General features: G+C 46.4%; 1 protein-coding gene across 1 annotated transcript in view; it reads right to left on the bottom strand.

The window, feature by feature from the left end:
- Positions 1-16,642, bottom strand: part of LOC131269407 (uncharacterized) — a 209,463-nt gene extending 192,821 nt beyond the window's left edge. The window contains exons 1-2 of the mRNA XM_058271756.1: positions 16,583-16,642; positions 13,792-13,883 (exon numbers count right to left, since the gene is read on the bottom strand). The gene's annotated coding sequence lies outside the window, so the exon portion shown is untranslated. The remainder of the gene's footprint in view (positions 1-13,791; positions 13,884-16,582) is intronic.
- Positions 16,643-24,316: the final 7,674 nt, after the last annotated feature.

Raw genomic sequence — 24,316 nt, 5'->3', positions numbered from 1 at the left:
TTTCAGGAATTCAACTATATTGGAGGCTTGTTGGCATGGGTTCGAATCCCAGTCGAGTCCGGATCCTTCGTCGCAAGAGCTAGCGATTGTGCCAACAATTTAAATGACACATGACTGGACATTTTTCTCTTTTATTTATCTCTTGCATGAGAATTTGACAGCACTTATCGAAAATTAGTGTTGTTTAATATGACAACCCCTCCAATAGCCTGTTCTATGGTGTCCACTAGTACTGAGAAAGAAGCGAAAGAGCTGGCAACCTCGCTCCGATCCTCATCTGTGAGCGAAACTAGCTCATCCAAAGGAGCTAGCTCATTTCGCTCCTCTCGTAAAATGCATTGCTCCACTAGAAAAGCTGCTCTTGTGAGCGAGAAAAAATGTGTCTTTAATGACGTATCCAGTAATAAGAGACCAGAAGAACGACAACCAACATGGAGTACCGCTTCCAGTGCCAGCATGTCCGTCATTAGCCGGCGTAATCATTCCTAAATGAAGGGCGATTACGTCGAGTGAGTACACATTGTCGGCCGGTCATTGCTCGGCGGGGGCTCGGAACCGGCCGGGACACCAGCCGGCAATACCCAGCAACTTGCACCGAGCTGCACAACGAAACCGACATAACCAACCAACCAACCAACCAATCATCCAAACAATAATAGCGATAAATACGACGACCCGTACAAGCAAACTCTCCCGGGCCGGCTCGGCTCTATTATTTACAAATGATCGTTCCATCTGTCGAACGAATCCCCGCGTTACGTCCGCACATCACACCTCGCAGATGCGCACCCCTGGCGCGAAGTAAGGCGAAACACACGGCATACAAGTATCACTCACTCGCACTCGGTCGAGTTTCGTGTGTCCCCTGGCGCGCCTGGTGACAAATCTTCCGGGAGGTGTAAGCAAAACCTTAACTAACCGAAGGAAAGGATGCGAACCGGGGTGCGAACAACAATGTCGGGTTCGGGTTTGGTACGGCTGGCGAGTTTTTCATTTATTTTCTTCCCCCTCCCGCGGGGAAAACATTTCAAGTGATTCCAGTTGAGCTGCAAAATGTACAATTAAACGAAATTAGGGTTTCGCCAGGGATAAAAAAAAAAGTGAACGCCAAAGTTATTTATCGCCTTTAAAACTCCGCCCGGGCCGCACTCTCTGGAGGATCATTAATTTTGACTGTTTCTTTGATTGTCGCTGCTCGGTTTTGCTACTTGCTCTTTATATTCCCATTTTTTTCCCCTCTTTTCCCCTTTTGCTGGATCCGCTTGCACGAAAAGGGGTGCGTTAACTGGATCGCTCGGGCAGGGTGCGATCTAAGGAATCCTTCTTTCATTTGCCTTCCCGGCGCAAGGATGAGATTAGATGGAATTATGGATCCGAAGTGGATCCGATTAAGACAATCACGGCGGAAAAAACACATTCGACTGGTATCCGGCAAAACGGGTTCTCTCCAAGAGAAATGTATTGGGAATATTTTTAAAGAATACTAATAGTCATTCAAAGTATTAAAGTTTTTGAGAGCTCTCTTCTAGTTCCATTTTCTCTGGCTAGTTTCATTATTTGATGAGATTGATATTTATTTTTACTATTAGGAGAGTTGAGTTCTCCTTTCTGTATCGATCTGATTCGGATTCATTCTTATTTTCGCTCCGGATGAACATGAGAATAGTTATTATTTATAGTTATTCAAGCTTTATTAGTAAAGTAAAATAATGTAAAACGAACGCATGCCGCAGATTTAATACTTATAAATCGTGTAAAAGAGTCATGTATTATCTTCTGTTGATCATTTGGTTGCCGGAATGATGCAAGGTGTAATGTTGATACATGTATTCGATTACAACGAGCAACCCTCCCGTTTTTCGCACCAGTTCAATCAGCAACACCTATTATTAATTGCGTTAATCGGACACTTGGCTGCAAAGCGGCGGAAGAAGCGAAAAACCTATCAAGAATGGACGCTCCTTGCGGCAGGATCGGATTTCTAATGAGCCCTTGCCGGCCGGAGCGAAGCGTTTGCTCCGATCCCCGTAAAATATGAACATCCGTTTCGGAGCGGGAACCGCTGACAGGAACGTACGAAAATAATTAACGACCCTCGGAGTTGGTGCCGGGCACCCTCTGCAACACAGCAACGTCGAAGCAGCCTGCCTACTCTCTTTCGAGGGACTTGCCCCGAGGGACTTGCCGTGCTGCCGTTTGTGTCGTGTTTCCCTTGTCATATTTATGCTATTATCGAGTTAATAGGGAAAGCACTTGCCCCGATTTAATGCCATCCCTGTTCCCTAGGGCTAGGGTCAGTCTGTCCCTCGCACACACACACACACACACGCATAGACGATAAGTTACACACTAGACGCGAGACGTCTCATCTCGAACGGTTACTAGGCGACCCTGACTAATAATTTTGGTTCCTTGGCGTCAGTGTCAGTGACACAGCAGGACGAGGGCCTTTTGAGGTAATGCAGGATGTTATAAAAAAGGCAACTATGGTTCAGGGTTTTGCCCTCGACGATAAGCACCTCGTTTAATACAATAGACAACAGCATTCGCCCTTTGAAGCAAGACTAGAGCCACTCTAGGAGTCCGATCAAAACAAGCACTCTAAAACAATAATCGCAAGCCGCGATTTTCAATAAGGTCTGATGCTCAAAATCCTTCGACCAAAACTTTGTAGACTACCAGGAGTTCGCAAGTTCAGTCCGGTAACAACATCGATACGTGTATTTAGATTGTGATAGTTAACTTCTTTGATCACAGTTGATTTCAAGAGGAGTTGAATAAAATTCTGTAATTCCTATTCAGCGATTCAAATATCCAGAGATCTATGTGTTAATTAGGATGAAGCTCAGATGAATTTTTGATATGAAAGAATCAAACACAACTGAAGTATTGACACTATATAGTACACTCATGGTAAACTTACATCGCACAATAGACGTTAGAGATTTAAAGCTATTTTTGAGACTTCAACGCAGCAAAGGTGTTGGATCACAACTTCTGCAATCAGAGTTGATACCAATATATGTTGAAATTATACAGGTAAACTTAAGACTTTCGATAACCTGAGCTGCTATTGTTTAGTGACCTAATAGTTGTACAGTAACACTAGCGTAGGTCTTCCTGAGAGCGTTATAGACTTCAGACGTCAATCCTCGCTTGTTTAATGTCTTCTTTGGGATTCGACTCCTCTTTGGAGACATCAACCTCAACCGACAACGAATGTGGAAGCGAGGCAACGTCTTACCTTGATCATGAAAATAAACTCAACTATGGTTACAAGCTTAATCATCGCTTCTACATGATGATGGACGGTCTTACTTACCGATTGGCGAATACTTTCGACGCCTGACCAAATCCTGAAAACAAGTGCAGTTCTCGCAATAAGCGAAGAGGTTGCACTCATGTCAAGAGGTGTTAATTATCTGACTTCAGCCTGGACGGCGAACCCCACCTCTTCCTTCCCTCCGTTCTATGCAGCATGGGGGTGACCATTGCTTTATTATTTACAAATCTCCATCACGAAGCGAATTAGTATCTTTACGCCCGAGAAGAGCGATGTCCTGCCGGAGATTCCAGAAGAAATGCAACCTGTTACATTCTTTATTAGTGGTCTCCGGCAGACGTTCGGGCTCGTACCAGGCGTTGATTAAGCGAAGCTGACAGGCCTGATTGGGTTCATTCTTCCAGACGAAATGAACCGATACAGACCGGGAAAAAGGGAGAACCACCTCAACCTCAACCACCGGAAGTAAATCTTGATAAAGCGGACACACTGTAGGAGGCGAAGGAGAAATCTTACTAACTCGGGGAAACCAGTAGACGGAAAAGGTATTCGTAACGCAAAGAGTAAAAATATTATTCTAGAGTTCTCGCGAAGTCGCCATTTTGACGTTAACTTATAGCAACTATAGCGTCGTTTAATGTATTTTCTACCACTTTATTATGGTTTCAAAAGTATCGTTGGTGCTGGTTGCTTTTGTTTTCGTTCCCATCCTCCTCCTCCGCCGAAAGTCAATTCTCCTCACCTTCATCACCCGTCTACAAACCACGAAAACATGCCGGATATTGCGAATGTTGATTAATTCGGTAATTTAGCCAGCTTAATGACTCTAATTATGCTTCGGAAAGTTTTTCACCGGCTTAAATCTCAGGCTGCCTGTCTTACGGTTAAAGCCACCACCGAATATCTAGTTCTTGTTGCGCCTTTCCCTCCGTGCCTGCCTTTTCCCACCCCTTACAACGGAAACAACAAATCGGGACCATAGTTTTCCACTGCCCAGGGAAAGGGGAAAATGACGGGGTGGAGTTTTAAATGGGAGCTCCATTTTTTTTCCTGCCATCCCTCCAACACTTCTCCTTCTCCACCTTCCACTGTCGGCCGCAAAAGGATCGTTTCCGGTGTTATGAATTAGCAGAAGACGGACACAACGTTTCAGGAGCGAAAAGTAATCAAACGACTGAAGCACGCGGTGGACGGAGGAGGATAAGGAGCGGAAGAGCGGAGGTTAATTTATTTCCTTCCCAGCGCCGCACAGCCCAACTTCCGCACAAGACGTCCGGTGGGGCGAACGAGCGGAAACAACAGCCAAACAACAACGACAACAAGCTCACACCTTTCTTCTCGGCATGAGATTAGAAGGCGGAAGAAGGTGGTTTTTGGGGGGATATATCCGATGTTCTAATGTCCCGAAGCAGTTCGGCATTTAAATGTTCTCCCCTCCCTCCTCTCGTCCCCCGCACCCCCCCCCCCCCCCGGCTGCCCAAGGGTTGGTGGTTTTCTTTAGTGCCCATTTTTCGCCCGAAAACTTTCCACCAGACTAATTTAGTGTCCCCGTCGAGGAAGTCTTTTCGATCTATTCTGTGGTAAACAGAAAACGGGGAAAGGGTGGGGGCAAGGGGAAGGGGGGAAGAGTGGTTGGAGTTCAAGATAAAATACTACACCAAACCCAGGGCCGAGCATTGCGACATGAAACATTTATCGACCACACCGGGTTTAAAACCCCGATGCGACGTGTTTCGATGTGGCTGTTGTCGAATTTATCTCGGAGGTGAAAGGATGAGACTCATCAACCTTTTTTTGGTGGCGTACCAAGCCGACGTAGAATATGCATACGTGTAAGGGTAGTAATTGGTGTTAAGTCATCAGACATACAACTGTCTGAACTCAATTCTCGACTCATACGGAGAGTACACAGCGTAGAACCTTACTGGTATTGCGTCTATAAGGTTGAGGCTATGAAGCTGGGTGCAATGGAACTAACTTGCGATAGGTTTTGATGGATAAATCAAATGGACTTATATATTCTTACGCATAATTATTATCAGTTAATTGAAATCGAATCTATCGATACTCAAAATGGTAAAGCAGGTAATTTGCCTTGACCTCATCACACTGCCTACGAACTCCGGAAAGTTCTCTTCACTGTTTGTTTAGAAACCGGTTTAGTTCTTATTTTTGAAGCTAGTATTAGTGTCTCTTTTTAATTGTAGTCTTAAACTCCACTATGATCCACAATGATAGAATGTAAATGAACTAATTACTCCAACAATTAACTCAGTTTTCCATGTTTTGACTAGTAAAAGCCCGTTTATAACCACGAGTACTAAAGCCTCCCAGTTCTACTGCATTCAGAATGTGTAGTACGCGATAGAATAACGCAGAATTGAAACAACCCCCGTGGAACGGACTCGGTTGAACCAAGTGGAAAGTGTTCCAGGGAATCAGTTACCCAAAACCTGCCAGTATCAACATGTGTCGCCAAAGAAACGCACCATCGCTACATAATTGTAATGCTACAGCCTCCGAGGGTTCCGAGGAGGTCGAAAATTAGTTCGGCGCGGCTCCGGAGGAATATCGATTCCAGGACGCCGTTGCCGGTTGCGCTATAATTTAGGCCCTAATCCACCTCCTTGGTGACCTCCCCCCCCTTCCCCAATATAGCCATGGCAATATGGCGCCGATTGATGACGATTTCTTCCCTTCCCTCCGATTTTCCGGCCGCCGTATCAGTTTCATCTATAATGGAGCAAACATAATTAGGGCCCAGGGAAAGAGAGAGAGAGAGAGATAGAGAGAGAGAGAAAGCCCCCCCCCCCCCTCCCTCCCCATTGTGCCACACACACACACATATTTTCCCGACATTTTCCTCCGGAGTTGCTTGTTTTGTGTTTCGTTTTTAATTCCAGCCCAAATCCAGGCGCCTCGTGATGGCGTGCGGCGTTTGGAAAATGATCCAAGCAACCCCACCCCATTCCTCCCAGCCTCCCTTTCCTTCCTTCCAAGCACCCAGGGAGTATAGCGAGGAGATAAGTGGAGTTGATCCAAACTTTATCCGACAGCGAAATTGGGCATCGGCTTGATCGGGTGGAAACAAATAAACCGAACTACACCGCTTGCCAGCGAGTGCGAGATAGAGAGAGTGAGAGAGAGAGAGAGAGAGTGTGTATGTGTACGTGTATGCTTGTGTAAGATGTTAGTGGGTTTTTGGTGTGAGGGGGGGAAGTTGTGTGCGCGCGCTCGTCCTTTCCGTCCTACACGCACGAGCGCACGCGCACATGCACACACACACACAGACACACACACACAGCACCCCAAAAGCCAAAACAGATTCCACCCTATTGCTCCCACGAGGAAATATGCTCCTCCTCGTTTCCCGCTTTCCCGGTGGGGCGAAGGGTCGCGTTGGGGATTTTCCTAATGCAAATCGTGTCGTATGAGCGTGTGTGTGTGTGTGTGTGTGAAAGAGAGCAAGTAAAAGCAGCTTGCAGCAAGGCGGTGGTAGAAGTTATGAGAAGACACACAACGACGATGAGAATGTTAATCGAAGGATTAATAATTCAGCAATCATTTTATTACAAATTGGTGGCGCGTTACCCCCCTCTCCGCTGCCTGCCAAACCCTCCCTACCTCCCTCCCTCCCTCCCTTCCCTTTCGCACACTTTATCCCACTTTCAGCCACGGCACGGAAAACCATAACGATTATGCTAAAAGGCTTCGCCGGCCGCGAGGACGAGCGGTAGAGAGGTTTGGAAAAGATTCCTATTTACACACACACACACACACACACACAAACGCTCGTACATCAAGTGGCCACCCGACATCTAGTGGTCGCGACTCGACTTGGGCGCCTTCTTTGTTTGGCCGAAAATTCATGCAACCGCAACGCGAACGGACCGGAACGTGGCAAGCGGGAAAATATAAAAATAAATGGAAATAGAGAAAGCAACGAAATGCTCGGCTTGGACGCTGGGTTTTGCGTGTGGAAAAGCCTGCCTTCCCTCCCCACTCCACCCCTCCTTCCGACTGCAATTGGTCCAGTCGTGGAACGTGGATTTATTTTTATTTTGACAACCCCCCGGGAAAAGGAACTGTTTGCACAGGCTTTCCCGGATTGGCGGAAAAGCTAAACGGCACTCGAACCGCGTGCTGTCCAGCGAGGGGAAAGGTGTGGGGGGAGGGAAGGCCACTGTTGATACCCCGCCGTGTGTACCTTGCGTGTGTTTGTTTTTGGTGCGCTTGGTGAGGAAAGCTATTTGGAAAATTAGGAGGTCCAATCTTCGGTGCTTCAGTGTAGGAAAATTACCGGGTAACGATCTGATGCCGGCGAGTTCAATAGTTTTTCCTCGTTTTGTTCACCCCAAACTTGTTCGCAAAGGATGGAAAAACCTGTGCAATTTCCCTCCGAGGGCCGGGGGAAAAAAACCCCTTCCAGACGACTGTATGTTCACACTCGATGAACTCACACACACACACAGGACCATGGGTGCCCGACGTACGCCTTCCCAACCGCCCACCCGTTGAAAAGGAGGTGGAAAAACGGCGGCCGGGGAGGAAAAATCGCTACCATCTGAGCACGGGGGCCCGGAATGGCGCAATTTAACGGACAATAAATACGCCAGAGGAACGATCATAAAATAACGATGTATAACATCAAACACGTATGTGCCGGGGTCCGCCGGAGTTACCGACAGCACGCCCGATTTACTTTCGCTTTTCTTTTCCCCCGGTTTTGGTTTCTTTTTCACGCGAACGAGGGGAACGAGGGAACCCCTCGGGAGGGAAGGTATGACATCGCACAAGATGCTTCGTGTTTTCGGGAAGGGAGGGAGGAAGGGGGGGGGGGGGGAGGGGAAGACACTTGTCTAACCTCGACGATTTTACGTGCTTGTTTTGCGTGTTTCAGATGCATTCGTTGTTGTAAATGTGGTATTTTTCATATACGAATTTATTTATCACTCAATGTTCGCTTGACGTTTCAACTATTATTTTATTCGGTTCAAATGAACTCAAAAGAATACATTTTAAGGACTATTGTACGATACGCAGAACGACATCAACTACAAAACTCAATGCAACCAAAACACTTTAGCGTTACGTGAAAATTCCAACTCTTAGCTATTTGTCAATGGCGTTTTATTTTGACTTCATTTAAGGAAATAAAAGCAATGTGTGGAAAATAAACTCTTACTCGATGTTGAGCACCTACCAACGCACAAACGTTGAGATCTTTTCACAACGCGCATAAACAAGACATTTGCGCAATTAGTTAATTCCGATGCTTGTCAAAGCTGTCAATTTGACAACTTTATCAGTCAAACGACATCCAGATCGTTTTTATTACGGCATGTAAACATACACATCTGAAAACATGTATAATAAAACGATAGTTATAATTGTTTTATAAAACACATCCTTTGTTAATTCATTCATAGTTCCTTTACCATACGACGAATGCGTTACTTTTCCGCGTAACGCTGATAATGTGTAACGATGGAAAAATATGTTTATTTCGTTTCGGGGTTTAAGATTAGGAGAAGGAGCATTCCCTTTGATTTCATTTTTATCCTGCTTTGTCCTGCTGATGCTACGCCCGTGTGTGTGTGTGTGCCGTTGCTACGTCTCTTGTCCTACCTCTCCTCAATCCACCTTCACACATCCTCCCGTCCTCACACACATCATCATCATTTTCTGGTCCACCGACTGCGCGATTATGTTTCTTGCGCTCGTTTCGCGTTGTCTCATACCGCTTCTTCCCCCCCCCCCCCCCCCTCTCCCTTTCTACCATCCTTCCCCGCAGGATGGGACGATGGTTAGCAGTTAAACGAGAAGCGGCTTAATTAACTGATGAATAATGCAGAGTGATACAATTTTGCCACGCAGCTGCCCGTCAGCAAACGAGATCAAAGGAGCGCACTCTACGCTCTCGCCCTCACCGCTCTCACCGCTGCTCCCTCCCTTAACCCCCCCCCCCCCCCCCCCCCCCCCCCCCCCCCAAACCGACCACCGACGGAGCCCGGCGGCGCCTTCGCCTTTTGCCGCTTTCTTGCGCCATTTCGCGTCATTTCGCCGGTGGTAATCGATGAACCGCGCCGAATGCTCACTTTGAAGTAATTAAACAGATGTTTCATTCTTGTTGCCGGTCGGCAACCAGTTTTGCCGGTACATTTAGCCTGCCCTCAGTCGGTTTAGTTTGTTTTTGTTTTAAGCTTGCCTCATTTTGAAGCCTTCAGGTTTGGCGTTTGACTAAACGTTTGCAAAATTAAACGGTTAGTTAAAGGGATCTTTACACGATTCTAAAGCCAGTGGTTTCTTAATGCAAATGTGATAACCTAATAGTGAAATGTTCAACTGACATTTACCTGTTGCTAATTAATAACAAACAAGCATTTGTTCAACTTTTCCGGTGTGCTGAAGTTAAGTGAAACAAGAGATAAAAAAAGGAAAACCAAAACTAACCAATAAATCAAGGTTTTCACCAGGTTATAAACGATTGTTAAATCTGAAGTAGCAACAAATTTCTTTTTGCCATCTTTGCAAAAAAAGACTAGCATGGAGCCTAAAGTTACCCTAGATATTTACTTCAGAACACGCCAGAAGTACTAGGCGTCTCCATCGTGAAAACTAGTAGCTTATATCAACAATATTACGCTATGTTTCTTTGAACTTAACAATTTTTTTCTGTCGTTTAAACTTAATATCTACTTTTACTTTATTTTTTGACTTATTAATATTAAATATACTAAAATAAAATTTTCCGCATTTGATTTGCACAAAGGACGATTAAAGAAGGGCACAAGGAAATACAACAACACTTCGGAAATACAGTGAATAGTGTTCGATTTTGCCTCTTTAGAAATGATGTAGGCTTTAGAAGAGTTAAACATGAAATACCTGTGTTATAAAAACACCTGAAATGAACTTTATAAAACTAGTCTTCCGTGATTGCAAAACACTCAACACAAAATAAACACATTTGGCTAAACAAAGCTACAGTGTTGGTCAGTAACCAGCAGGTGTTTCACGTAAGAGTAGCTGCAGAAGATGTGTTGTTCATAATTTAATAACATTATACAATATTGCACCCCGATTTTCTGGGAATGTCTACCATAAAACCAACTGAGCAGCATTTAACAAATGATTTTATCCTTCCTATAACTCCACGGTGCCAACTGTGCAAAAAAAACGCTTCATATTTTCAGGTTTTGTTTAACAACTTTATTAGATTAAATATTTCTGTACTGTGAAGTTTTTTGTTCCAAAACAAGCATATATTCGGCATGTCATAAACTGGGTTCATAAAATAAAGGAAAAATGAATGGCATAATGAAAGGAAAACACTGGGTTTTCCCACACGGCCACCCAGGTTGGATTCTAATTTCCCATCGCCTTATCGGGACGGGATACTAAGCTCGAATTGGATTATTTTTCCGCCGCATGTTCATCTCCTCCCCTCTCCCCCCTCTTCCGACCCGTCATTGGGATTGATTTCACGATCTCGCGATTGGCGAGAAGGAGGTCGTTCGCGTCCGGACAAGAGCCTGCAGCAAATGATAAATCAACAGATTTGTGCGAAGAGCGAACGAAATGAAAGCTCCAGCCAAGGGCCGGCTCGGTTTAATGCAACGATAATACTACACACCGGCGATGGCTTGGAAACGGATTCAATTTTCGCTCGTCTCCGTTACCAATTTTCCTCCTGCTCGACACTCGATATGCAATAATGCCAGGGGGGGTGAGGCGGGAAATTGATTTGTAAACCCTAAAATTAGCGACAAATCGGAGCAGGGTTTTCCATTCCCGAAGTGCCCTTCTCATGCCTGTGTTTACCATTTCCGGTTGACTACTCGCCCGCGCTGCTGCGACCTGCTTGCGGGAGGTTTTCAAGGGTATTGCTTCCGTTTCCCGGTTATTTTTCCCGGCGTAGCATGTGTTCGCTGGTGCTCGACGAGCTCGGTAAACAACGGTGGAAAGCCGGGAAAGCAAATCTTACGCTTTTTTTTTGGAAAACTCCCGGAAAACAGCGTTTTAATGAAGACAGATGATCAATTTCGAGCCGAACCTGCGACGATTATTTACACTTCCCTCGTAGGCCCAACCGCAAACTGTCCCTTCGTTCCCTCACCTCCCCTCCTCTCTTCCCCCTTTCCGACCATTTTCCTCCAGCGCGGCAGGTGGTCATTGAATTCTCGTTTTGAGACACCAAACCGCAAAACCGTTCGCCGCACATTGCTCAACAAAAATCCAATCACTTTAACTAACGCTCCCGGGCGCTCCTGTTGCGTCCCTTGCGGCTTTAACAACCCACACACACACACACACACACACATACAGCCCTTTGAAACATCCAGAAACCGGAACTCGGGCTGCGCACTTAACCTTCCAATTGACGCCGGCTCCGAGAGGAACTTCTGCACTCCGGACTTCTGACGGGGTGACTATTCCGATTTTTATTTTCCCTCCCCATTGGTTTTCCCAGCTAGGTAGGCAACCCCTTCGGCATCGGGGCAACCGAACCCAACCGCCTCCAGCCCGTTGCCAGGGCGGATTGCCGTGATTGTTGTAATTTAATGAATATGATATAGATGTGTAAACACACGCGCTCAAATAATCAGCCCCCGACCGTCCGGGCTCGGACACGCACACGCACACGTGCACTGTAGGGAAAGAAAGGAGGGAGAGAGAAGAAAAAAAAAACCGTAGGGGATGAAGCTACCCTGCGGCGGCCGCTCTCGCTGCCCCTTCGGAATCGAGAAGCTGAAGCACCGGGTCGGAGGAGTCGGCCGGCCGGGAAATCAAACAACGAGGGGGAAACCGAGTCCTTCTTATCTTGCCCGCTGTTTTTTCCCCCTTTCGTTCGCTTACGCCCGGGTGCTTTCCCGGGGTATTTTTGTTTATAAACACCCAAACAAACGGCGCCCGGTGTGTTATCGTAGGAAATTGTAATTTAATTATAAACTGTTGACTGTGTGGCGTTATGCAACGGTGGCGGCCTGCCGATATGCCGATATTGCCGCCAAGTGCCTATCGAGACTGGGGGAAAAAAACAACAGGGAGGAAAACGGTACTTCACAGCATCGACGCGATTTTCCGGCTTCGTGCTTCGGCAGCGAGACGCAAATATACACAATTGCAAAGGAGCTGTCAGTTCATCTGTCAAATGGTTTCTCGATTTCGTTTCGCCGAGTGCAAACATTTGCAAACAATTGCAAACAATCGCTCTGTGAGTGATCAAAACGTTTTCTTAGCGTTTTATTTTTATTAGCCTTCGTTCTCCAAAGTAGTCTATACGAAGCATAAACATGTACTTGAACCTGTTAACTGGTTCATCCGATTTCCATGTAAAGATTTCATCTGCTAAATATAAATGAGTTTGCAGTCTTTTGTAGAGAATTTTCCGGAAAAGTTTTATCAGCCGCTTCTTAGATCTTCGAAAACGAAAATGGTTCACACGAAGAACACGATCAGGAATTGTAAAAATTAAAAAGTAGTAAACAACACTGTGCAAAAGCAAGCAGCAAACAACTCTATTTGCAAACAAGTCGTAGTTTCATTTGGAAAACGGAATGTAAATTGAAAACACGGTAGAAAATCGAACTTCACTGAAGAAAAATAGACTGATTGCACAGACAGTTTTACTCCTTTGCACTACTGTTAGGAACGGTTTTCATTCCCAACGCCAGCTGTCAATTCGGCTCAGAAAAGTTAAACCGACCAGATGATGACAACACCGAAATAGGGAACTTTGGCGAGTCAGCTGACTGATCGACATCTCAGGATACCGCTCTGCCGTCTGGAATGTTTGGGACCAAGAATACACGGGACATCCGTCCCCAACCGAAGGCAAAGAGGTTAAGCGGCGCAGACCGCAGAAGGCGAGAGAGAGCGAGAGATCTTCCGCCTAAAGATGGCGATTTAGATTTCCAGATCTGGCAGCTGGACGCTGAAGAGGATGAAGAAGATCTGGAGGTAGCGCAATTGGACTTACCCGAAAGCGTTGGCTACGGCACGGGAGCCCCTCACTGGGAAGAGGCGCACACCAGCAGACCGGTGACACAAGTTACACAATGGCACACACGATGGCATCACACGGACACACGGCACACACACCAACACACTACGGAACCACGGCACCGACGGAACAAGCAATAATCACTGGACTCACGGAACATTTGGAAAACCCGGAACACGCTTCAAATACGGAATATACGACGGACTCGAACGAACCCACAGCACCGACAACTAACGCACCGAAATCTACACACGCGGTATCACCAAACTGCACACTTGGCACTAAATGTATGGCACTGCTCACTGCACTACCGGATTTTGGTTTCACACTGGTGACACTGACACAATCACCGCGCAGCTTACAACAAGCATCCCGGAAAAGATCGTTGAACCTCACCTTGATCGGGGGACAGACGAGCCACTGCCCGAGGTGATCGTTTCAGTGACGCTGCTGAGCTTTGTGACACCATGCGGCAGCAGTTTGGTCAGCTTGCTCATCTTACTGCTTTAGCGAGGTTGAGACCGGACAAAATTGGTCGTTGGCAGTCATGGTGGCTCGGGGGGTATCATAGACTGCGTTCCCAGGGAGTGGAGGCTGTGGGTGAACGAGAGAAGGTGCCGATATCAGCTGAAATTAGCGAACGATACGATACCGGACCTGCTACAATTTATGCCCGATTCCTGCGGTGCGGATCTGTCTTTCGCAAAGGGCGATGCATTGAGTTGAGCACCGACAACAAAGGCCTTGCCCCGATCAGCTGACTGATCGCCGATCGATGACCCTTGAGGTCGGCCATCGCCTCCGGGTCGAGTTTATAAATAAGGGAAGTCGGGGCAAAAATGGCCAGTCGCGAATAAATTTTACGAGAAATAATGGCTACATTTTTGGTCCGCTCTAGTAAGCGCACCCATAAATCCTTTAAGCTTAAGGACGAGTCCTAACAACTACTTTTCCAGTGATCTTATGTACAGTGTGATTTTATTAGGATCAGATATTTTTCAATGTAATTGGCTACTGTTGTTGGTAGAACTTTGGAATAACTAGTAAAAACATAGATAAATGGATTAATGAAACATAGAGAAAATGTAACTGTGCGTACGTATTTACGACTTCCAGTCTTTTGCTGTGGACATTTAATAGTTTTCCCGACACTTTATTGGCGATGTAACGCTTTCCCCCAACCACCCGCCTCCAGTGGCAGCGTTTAATGGTAGATTAATTGAACGGCGGTAGTGACAGCTCAAAACGTCATGCAAAAGAATCCTTCCAATCTGCTTCCCTTGCACGAGGGCTGCGGCCTAACTGCTCTGCTGACAAATTTCCACGTAAGCAGTTTTACAACCGACGCACGCGTGCGGCGCGCAGTGGCCGGCCTTCGCACACAAAATGAACCGTGAAACTAGGCACGTGCCTCTGCGGTGGGCTCCCCACCATTCATCCCGCTGGCGACGAAGCGTCCGCAATTTTACAGCCCGCCGCAATTGTCGACCTAATAGACTTGGGCTAACGGGCCTCGACACCAGCCGGTTTTTCGGTGTTTTTTGTCCCAAGACAACACTCACACGCAAACACCGTCAGCGCACTCGGGCGGCCACTCCGCATTAGCATCGGATTTGAGTCGAATTTTCCGGTCCGGCCGCCTGCCACCGTCGCCCACCGTAACGAGCCGCACGTGCCGTCCTGAATTGTATCTATTCGGAGTGGGTTCATTCATTCGTTCACTTTTCCTATTCCCCCATTCCTTTTTGTTGGTGCCTTCCCTGTTGAATGTAAATTTATCAAAATATAAATCAACTTCCTCCTGGACAGCTATTGATGACGAATGAAGCAATCAGCGGCTATAATTAGGCCCAAAAGTTAAGCTGATCTTTCGCCGGGAAAAACGCACACCAGTGGAAAACCATATTTGTGGGGTGCCGCCCCAGTCACCCGCGGGGGTAATCGGTTCAAAACTCCGCTCACAATCGGTTTGATTGACACTGCGAGATTGACTGGAAGCCACCGTGACCCCGTTTTCCCGATGTGCCAACCGGGAAATGTGCTGCATTGATTGATAACGACGGTATGGATCGGGTTTTGGTAAGTACGAGATGGTGGGGCAAGTTGAACCGGAATGTTTTTAGTCGAAATAGTTTGGACATTAACACATTGAGTTATGTAATGTTTAGATTCTATAACAATTGATAAAATGATATATAGTAATCGAGCCGGCATTCATCAAGTAAGGTAAAGTGGGGCTATTGCTGCACCTGGTTAATTTTATACACGGGTTCAAGAAATTACTGTGGGAGTTCTTCTTGGCTTCTGTGGCTTCCGGGAAAGAAAGCGCCTTGCCGCACCAGGTGCAGCAATATCTGCGCACTCAGCATGCGTCGAAGTGACAGTACCTCATTGTTCCCTCTCCACGTCCTGTGTACTGGCCACGATCGCAAAGGCGGACACGCTAATACCCAGCCATGGCAGCGCATGCGACCAGCACAAAGTGACCTAAGCGCGGAGGTACGGAGTCAACGTAGCAGCGACCGCCAGCGGCCACCACTAGTGGCAATACCAAATAGAAGGCCGGGGCTGGCAAAAGCACCTACACAGCAGCCGGTGGTGGAATTGGAACAGGAGGTCACAGTTTCGCCGGCCACCTGTACCGTCCGAAGGCATCAAACACAGCCAACGCCAACAGCAATAGCGGCTCCCCGAACGCTCCACGAGGACCTGACGGCAAATCTGCGACATTGGGCAAGAACCAAGGAGCATAATCGGAAGCGGCTTCGGCATTGCCAGCAGCATCAACGGTCAACACCGAAAACGACACAGCAGTACGTCTACCGGGGAAGCTGGCCGAGGACACAAATCACACGCACAAGGACACCACCATCAGTGCGATGGTACACGTTCAGCTTGCGGTCGGATGAAACATTGAGGCTCAAGGTCGGACGAGCCGTGCATACTGAGACGGCCTACTCACTATCTACGAGCTCGGGCATTCTGGCCATCCGTCGCACAGCTTCGTGGTGCGGTGTGAAACAACAAACGAGCTCATCACGGACCGAGCCACGAACTTCTTCCGGGCCAATCTGGAGTTGTTGAAAGCAGTAAACTCGGTTAATATGGAACAGCTGATAGAAGGCGCAGACATTCCATACACAACCTGCAACTTTAACCCACCAGCCGCGACCAGTTCTGGCGAGCGTGGGTAGCCACCTACCTACCCACTCTAACCCAGCGAACCGAATGGCACCAACCGGTGCTCCCCCTTGCCGAAGGAGACGTGATCGTCATCGCCGACGACAACTTACCTGACGGAAGCAGGCAGAAAGGACGAATTACACGGGCAACAACATCCTGCGACCTCACCGAACCACAAAGCTACTGACCTGGCTGTCACACGCGGGCCGGTGTTTGCTTGATCGTTGTTTTTGTTGTGATAGCAAAAACTGACGTTTAATTGATAACGCGCAGCAGAGATAACGATCAAGTACCGGTTCGATGATAAGCTGGGTCCCGCCAAATCCCGGTAGATGGCATGAGATCAAAGAAAGAGGGAAGGCTTCTGTGGCTTCCGGAAGCGCCTTGCCGCACCAGGTGCAGCAATAGGGGCAATATGCTCCTTTAACCGAAAAACATAGTTGTCTTCTCCTCCATTCATTAAAAACATTCTACTTTTTCATAGTTCAGTTCTTAAACATCTTTTTCATGTAAAATAAGAAAAACCACTTCAAAGTTATCAACTTCTTCTAAAATAAGGTTTTCGAAGGACCGCGCTAACATTAACACATTACTTAATAAAATATGTGAATATGTGTTCTGTTTGTCTTATCGAGGAAGATGACGGATAGCTCTCTATCCCATGATAACCTCAATTTATTCTCTTTCGCACGCACTTTTTTTAGCTTTGTTAGATGAAATAAATTTAATTTAAGTTCGTCCCATGGTTCCTGTTAAAAAATCACATGAAGACACGCAAAAACTACCAAGACTCTATAAATAGTGCAAGATTGATCAGTGGGTTATCATTCAGTCCTTAAAGTTTCAATCTGATAGTAATTATCTTAAAAATATTGGACTTACTTGCAACATCGAGACTCTTGATTTTGTTATGATATTTTTTATCGAAAGTAGAGATGAATTGTGAAAACACAATGTTAAGGGTGCATATTGCCCTACCTCACCGTACACCACGTTTCAACGGGAGAATTACACGAAGCCAAGCTTGTTGAACTATCTTTTCCTTCCAGTGCAATAGTCAACACGGACCAAATTAAAAAAAACTTACATTCAAACACACACACACATGAAAACACCAATGCAGTCAAATCGTTTTTCTTCTAATGTCGCGAACCGTCCATTGACGTAAGTGGTGTCCTTTTTTCCCTCTTCTTTTAATCCTTTCGGAAACCTTTCCAAAACCCCGCCGAGGGTTTCGCCCGCGAAAAGTGCTACAAAACACCCCCGGGTGTTTTAGTATGTGTTGTAGAGCGAATGTGGTGTGCCGGCCCACTTAATAATATCTACTCAGTGTAATCTATTTTATCTAATTATTTATTCATTTTAAATCGCTTTTTTTGTCTTGTCGTCCTGAGCAGCTTGGAAAAAGAAAGCAACACCCCCGGTTACTCCGTAAGGCAAGTGCAAGGCAAGGACGGTCTTAGGTCTTACCCGCCCTCCCCCTCCTTCACGCCCTCCGGGAACAGACTCGGCACTTAACAAAAGCCCATGCCCGGCAGGGTGTCCGCAGCCACATGACTGCAGTCTCATGTGTTCCATCGACCATCGTGCACAAAAATAAAAAAAGGATAGCACCACCAACAACATCCATTCCGTGCCCTTCGGCATGCTCGGAAATGTGTCCTTCTTTGGGTGGCGATCAAAAAAATAATCAAAAAAAACCTCCGCCCCGAGAAGGAGGAACGGTGAAAATCGGCGTACCAGAGATTACAACTCCCAACTTGCGGGAGACACACACTTTCGCGGCGAGGCAAAGCCGAAAGGGGAAAGGAGGGAGGAGCGCATGGTGGAAGGGAATTAAAATTCTAAAATAAAAAATAATTCATACATAAGTAAGTAATGCATGGGAACGGTATCATGTGCAATGGGCTTTAAAATGGAAATCGAATAAACATACATTCTCACATTAGCGGCACAAGACACTTTGCAAACCCCCGGGAAAACGGGCACCGGCGCACCAGACCTGAAGGAAAAACCGCACGGACTCGGCAAAACCTGGCAGGCAAAGGGCAAGTGAAACGAGGAGTGCGGAGAGAGAGAGAGAGAAAGGAAATGGAGAGCAAAAAACCAACATTTTCCGCCGAAAACGGAAGACGAGACGAGTTCGTCAGTGTTCTGAAGAAAAAAGCTTACCCGACAACGAGCACCGAGGTACCACCTCCGATTACATATACTCTCTCTCTCTCTCTCTCTTTTTATCTCTCATACATGCAAACCCACACACACACACACACACACAAAGTAGTAGGAGGAAGGATCTCGATCTCGATAAGTTTGTTATTGTTCACAGCAAAAGAATAAATGGAACGGATCAGTTGGTTACTGTCGCCTCGTCTCAATCCGAGTCGTTCCATTTTCGCAATCTTCCCCCTTCACCTTACCTTACCCCCGCCGAATGGAGTTCTTCCGATTCGCATATCCGTTAAGTGCGTTGCGGTCATGAAATCAACGTGATTTCCCCCCTTCCCAAGGCGGCCGGTTTTCCTTTGTCGATGCCTTCCATCCGAACAGCAGCTGTACGGAAGCGGCACCGTACGACCTAATAAACATATTTTATGCAACAACCTCCCAGCATTGGGAAGTTGGAAGTCGTGCTGGTCGGGAGAGAAAAAAAAACTGGGAACACGGAAGCGCCCGGTTCGGTAGCCTGCGCTTTCGGAAGTATCGATGGAGTGAACAAGAAAACGGAGAAAAAAGCAGGCGTAAGTCATCAAACAAAGAAAATAACCACAATCTTTGCCCAACCTGTCGGTAGGGGAACAGCAAATTGCAAATAATAACGGAGTATCGAACCACTTCCGGGATTTTTTCCAACAAGATTATCGAGTGTCAAACTAGAGATTGAATTGTTTATTCAAATGCAGACGTGTTTTAAGAAAAGATAACCAACTGCAATGCAGAGATCGACAATTTCATCCAGTTACTCGTTCTAAGCAGTATTGGCTTGTTGCCTTGTTGAGTAACTAGTAAATATTTGCTTTCTTTATACTAAGTAATGCATAAATTAGCTCTTTATAGGACTTTCTATCACTTTCAAATGTCGAGTTTAGTTTGTTGATTTCTTTTTATTGATTCTGCCATTTATATACTTCTTACTAAGCTTTCTCGACAGGTTGAAGTTAGTTTGCATTGAGGAAAACTTGCTATGATTCCAACACCAATCGATATTAGTATCAGAGTAGATATTTAAATCAGACTAAATAGTCGTTCGAATTCTAAACGTAGATATGAATTTTGAAAAGGGGAAGTCAAACATATAATAGCAGAAATAGTTAGATAAATAGTAAGTAAGCTGGTGAGTGTGTGTTCAATTTGTACCTCACTGTAAAGATCACCTACTTTTTTGCTTTATTACAATTCTTGCTATAAGTAAGCGGTTTTGGAAATCTAATGTTTGCATTGCCTCTTTTGGTATTCAAATCTGAGTATAAGACTCGTAGTGACAATTGTTGAGTTTGATTACCATTCCTAGAAAGAGTTATTGTTTCCATCACTACAAGTAACTCATTTTGAGTAAGTTAGGTAACAGGATTGTTCGCGACTGTAACAGTGTCTTTGGTGTGTGTTGCGTTTCATGTGAAACCACCAGATCGGATTGCACTGTCGTGGTTTGCCCATTATCTGAAATTTCCTGCACAAACATTACAAGCACGAATTGGGTACGATTGTTGTGTCGAAAACATTCTAATGCCTGGCAAAGGAACGGTGGAAAAAAGCAATTCCCGCCCGGCGAATTCCAGTTCAATCAACTGGATAGATGATTGCGGCTGTTGCTTCCACAAGGAAACAGGACGGAAATAGGACTTGCCACAAAACATCAACATCAAATATTCAGCAAATCCCATCGCTAGAACGGACATCACATGCGATTGCTGAGCATGGGGAGAAAAAGAATCGCACGCCGGGTAACAAGCACGAAGTAACGACACTGCGCGAAATATTCATCTTAGGAGGAAACAAGTCACGGAATTGGCCCACCTTGGACCAGTTTGTCCTAGCGTTCGCGCCATTAATTTGGCTGCACTTGGAGTAGAGAGTATGGACCGACCGGAAGTACCAGCACCTCTAGTGCATGGTCAGCCAGCGTGTTTGGGCTCGTGCATCGTGCTTGCATTGCCGCCAATAAACATGCATATAAATTTGGTTCTAGATACTTGTGTTGGCGCGTGTTGAATCTGAGGCGCATTTTTTCTCCATCGCTCCCTGCCATTGAATCTAGCGTTATGGCCGTGGAAAACATTTGGGGTCGTAAACGAAATTGCCACGACCCACCAAATGGGCTCGCTGTCGCCCTAACGCGGAATAGATAGTATTACTTATGCCTTACCCTCTGCGCGGACAAGGAAGAGATATAGGATGAACAATTTAGAAAGGTGCTTAATGAAGGGAACTTAATAAAAACACTGTCATCTGAGCTGTACCTGCTCGGCAACGATGAAATGCTGCACAGTCCCAGCTAAGATTGACTCACATTAAGGGGATTGCAGTTAGTTTGGATGACATTGGATATTACTTTGCACTAACTTCATACGCCGACGTGAGACTTACCCCCAACTCCGTGGAATGTAACCGATATCAGTAGGCGCCGTTACAAGAACCTAACGGTATCAGTCTAGTGCAGTTCCAACCTGGTCCAATGTTAATTTCGGCGAGGAACTCAACATCTGCAGTTCGACACCTGTCAGAATCACCTCAAACCTACCTAGCATACTTGGGATGGAAGGTTTGCGACACGTTAGAGAACCTAAACTACCGAAGTCAAGCCATATTTGCATCATTTCGCACCAAACAAATATGTCTTGGTGCTTAATTCAATCTGGGAAGCTATGTAAATTCAACTGAATGAAAAGTGGAAGTCCTGAAGTGGATGCACGGGGGACTCGACCGGACACACGTTTACATACCAGACCAGAGAAGTGCCCCGACACACGACCAGCCCGTCGAACGAGTTGAATCCCGGAGTTCCGCAAACAAACCACATTTGACACACAGCCGGCAAAGAACGGAAAGAATAGGTCGATTTTATTTGCGCGCTGAAGAGCAGATTTGTTGACTTTGTTGCCGGCGAATACAATTTTATTTACCTTTTTGTCCCCCCGTTCAGGTTCTTTTTCGCAGCCCAGCTCGTGTCGCTAGTTCCGTGCGGCGGGAACTAGTTGTTCCGGCTGGGCTGATGGGCTCTGGCTCCTATATGGCGGTGCGGGCTGTAGGAGTTCCCGCTCGTAAAACGGCAATCAATCACCCGAAAGATTGATTCGATTCGATTATTTGAAAATAATTTATTTTGCCACCGTTCGGGCCCGGCTCGTCCCTTATTATAACAACATCTTCGCGGCACGGTGGACGGTGGCTCTTTCGGGACTCTTTTCGCCAGCCTGCGATCCAGGCCCGGCGTGCTGTTTGACTTGCGTACACGTCCAATCAAGTCCGCATCATCGTACTCTGTTTGCACATCCACCGCCACTCGATGATGATCCCTGGCTACGCACATAAAGAAAAGTGATATCATTTTTTCGCCATTTTCACATGTGGTGCTCCGATATACGCTGTCGAGCTGGAAAGAACACTCAGAATGTCGTTCAGCCGCTGTTGCCGCTGCAACTGGCCGTTAAGTGTAGTTTAAGGAGCTGCAAAAGAAACACCTGACTCCGTGGCGCTACATCGGTGGGTGAGGAATCTCCCATGAGGACAGGGTCCGGACAAGGCGAATCAATTTGACGATCCATCCCTCATCCGATGGGTGCCGCTCGTTACCGTCACATGAGTCCCACGGTACCAGCACCCGAACAAGGGTTTGGTACCGTCACCGATGCAGGGCGTGACGAAAGCATTCCAGCATGCGATTCGAATTCCTAGCGTGAACCATCACTAATGGCGATCGTGCGTGAAGTCGCAGCCCCTAATGAAGGGAGAACCATGGTCTGGTGTGTGTGTGTGTGTGTGTGTGTGTGTATGTGTTTTTTTAAACAACAACCCTCTTTGTCGACTCCGAGATACCTCCGGACTGCAGCAGTTTGGGCAGAGCGGATCAATTATTTCCGAGCGTGCCTAGTGATGTCTCAATTACTGACTGCGTGGTCTTAGGGATATAGCGGAGTTCGGTGTTAGTTCTTTCGAGGATTTACGACCATACCGACCGGAAGGGTGAGCTACCGAGGAAGACCCAGGCAGGAAGCACCAACTCCTCGCGCTGAGTTACAGTTCTCCATACGACGCCACGCCAAAATCCTCCAGATATGATTGATTTCCAACGCCTCGTCGATTAAACGGATCATCATGGCGGCCCACGGTTCGGGGCGCACAAATTAGGGCACGCTTGGCGAAGTTCCAGTTTCCGGGAACACACCCAACAACCCCATCCTGTGCCAGGAACACCTCCCCTCCTCCTTAGCAGATGAGGGAAACAGGGTGGTCGAATGGAAATTAACTGATAATTGGCTTTCGCCAAAGAGTCCAACAACTCCGCGTTGCACAAATCGTGCTCACTACTTTCCATCCCCGCACTCTCGTTTTTCCTCACGCCCCCCCTGCCAAGCCTTTGCAAGCGAGATGGGAGAGGAAAAGCGACGCGAATGATACCACATTACTGCATTAAACGTTGATGCAGTTGCAGGCTGTAATTACTGCGCCTCGCCTTTTTTGTGTGTTTGGTTTTGCGAATGGATTTCCAGCAGTTTCGGGGGAGAATGGATGGGAAAACGCCTGGAAGCCTTTCCAAATGAAAATGACCAGCCAGAGGTTGGGGAGGGGTTCGGCGGAGGTGGACATGTTGGTTGCATGAATGGAGAGGAAAGCAAGCGATGCGCTCCAAAGCGTGCTCGGCTGAACGATAGGTAATTAACGGATAAATATTTGAGCAACCGATTATCAATACATCATTTGCGGGGAAAATTAGCGAATTTCCCGGCAGCGCCGGGCCACCCGTTGCCTCGGGAAGGTGCGCCGAAACGAATCCGCGCGAGCGCGTGTTTGTGGAATGCATTAACTCATCAATAAGATATGCGATTAGCCCTAATTAGGACCCGGCCGGATGCCCTTGTGAATGGCGGCTGACATTATTATGACACCGTAAGGTTGCGCCCGGCCCTGGGTTGGTAAGGAGAAGCGGGCGGAGGATCCGTGTCATAACCTCCGTTTATTTCGTTTATTTCGGTTTATCGATTCCGGGCAGGCCGATTGCTTTTCAGAACCGCCACAGTTACTCAAAAAAAGCACAAACCTTCTGATTGCCTTTGTCTTGCCATCGATTCCAAATGTGGAGTAAAATCAATCCAACCATATTATAGAGCGGGGGTCGGAAAAGTCCGGGCCGAAAGAAAAATGTTTGGAGCAAAATTCTAAAAGAACATACAAAAGAACAATATAAAAGAACATATAAAAGAAAAACACTTATCGGGTTCAAACATTCACGAAGAATTACAAAAATCAACAAAAATAAGTCTCCAAACCAATAGTGTAAAGTAAACATTTGAAATATGTTAGCTTACTTTTGTGTTATTTTCCAAATTTTGAAATAGAATACTCCATCCCCAGCTTGCAAATTTTCATTCTTTTTTCTTTTGTTGTTAACAATTGTAAAGACAGAAGAAGAAACGCGATTTCGGGCTCTTTTTCATCCCTTTCAGAAAACGTGTGCCGACCCCTGGTATAGAGTTTAACTTTAATATTCGCATAGTATCTATGATGCATTAGATTAAATTTATTTGCAATGTATCACACACACGAACATGAATGTTCTAAAAACATGCTGGCGTTCTACTTGTCTAAGTAGAAATCCATTTATCGGCTACTTCGAATAAAGTAGG

Source organism: Anopheles coustani, chromosome X (genome assembly GCF_943734705.1).
Source record: "Anopheles coustani chromosome X, idAnoCousDA_361_x.2, whole genome shotgun sequence".
NCBI classification, from domain to species: Eukaryota; Metazoa; Arthropoda; class Insecta; order Diptera; family Culicidae; genus Anopheles; species Anopheles coustani.
Note: the sequence above shows the minus strand (reverse complement) of the source record. Positions and strands in the feature narration are given on the sequence as shown.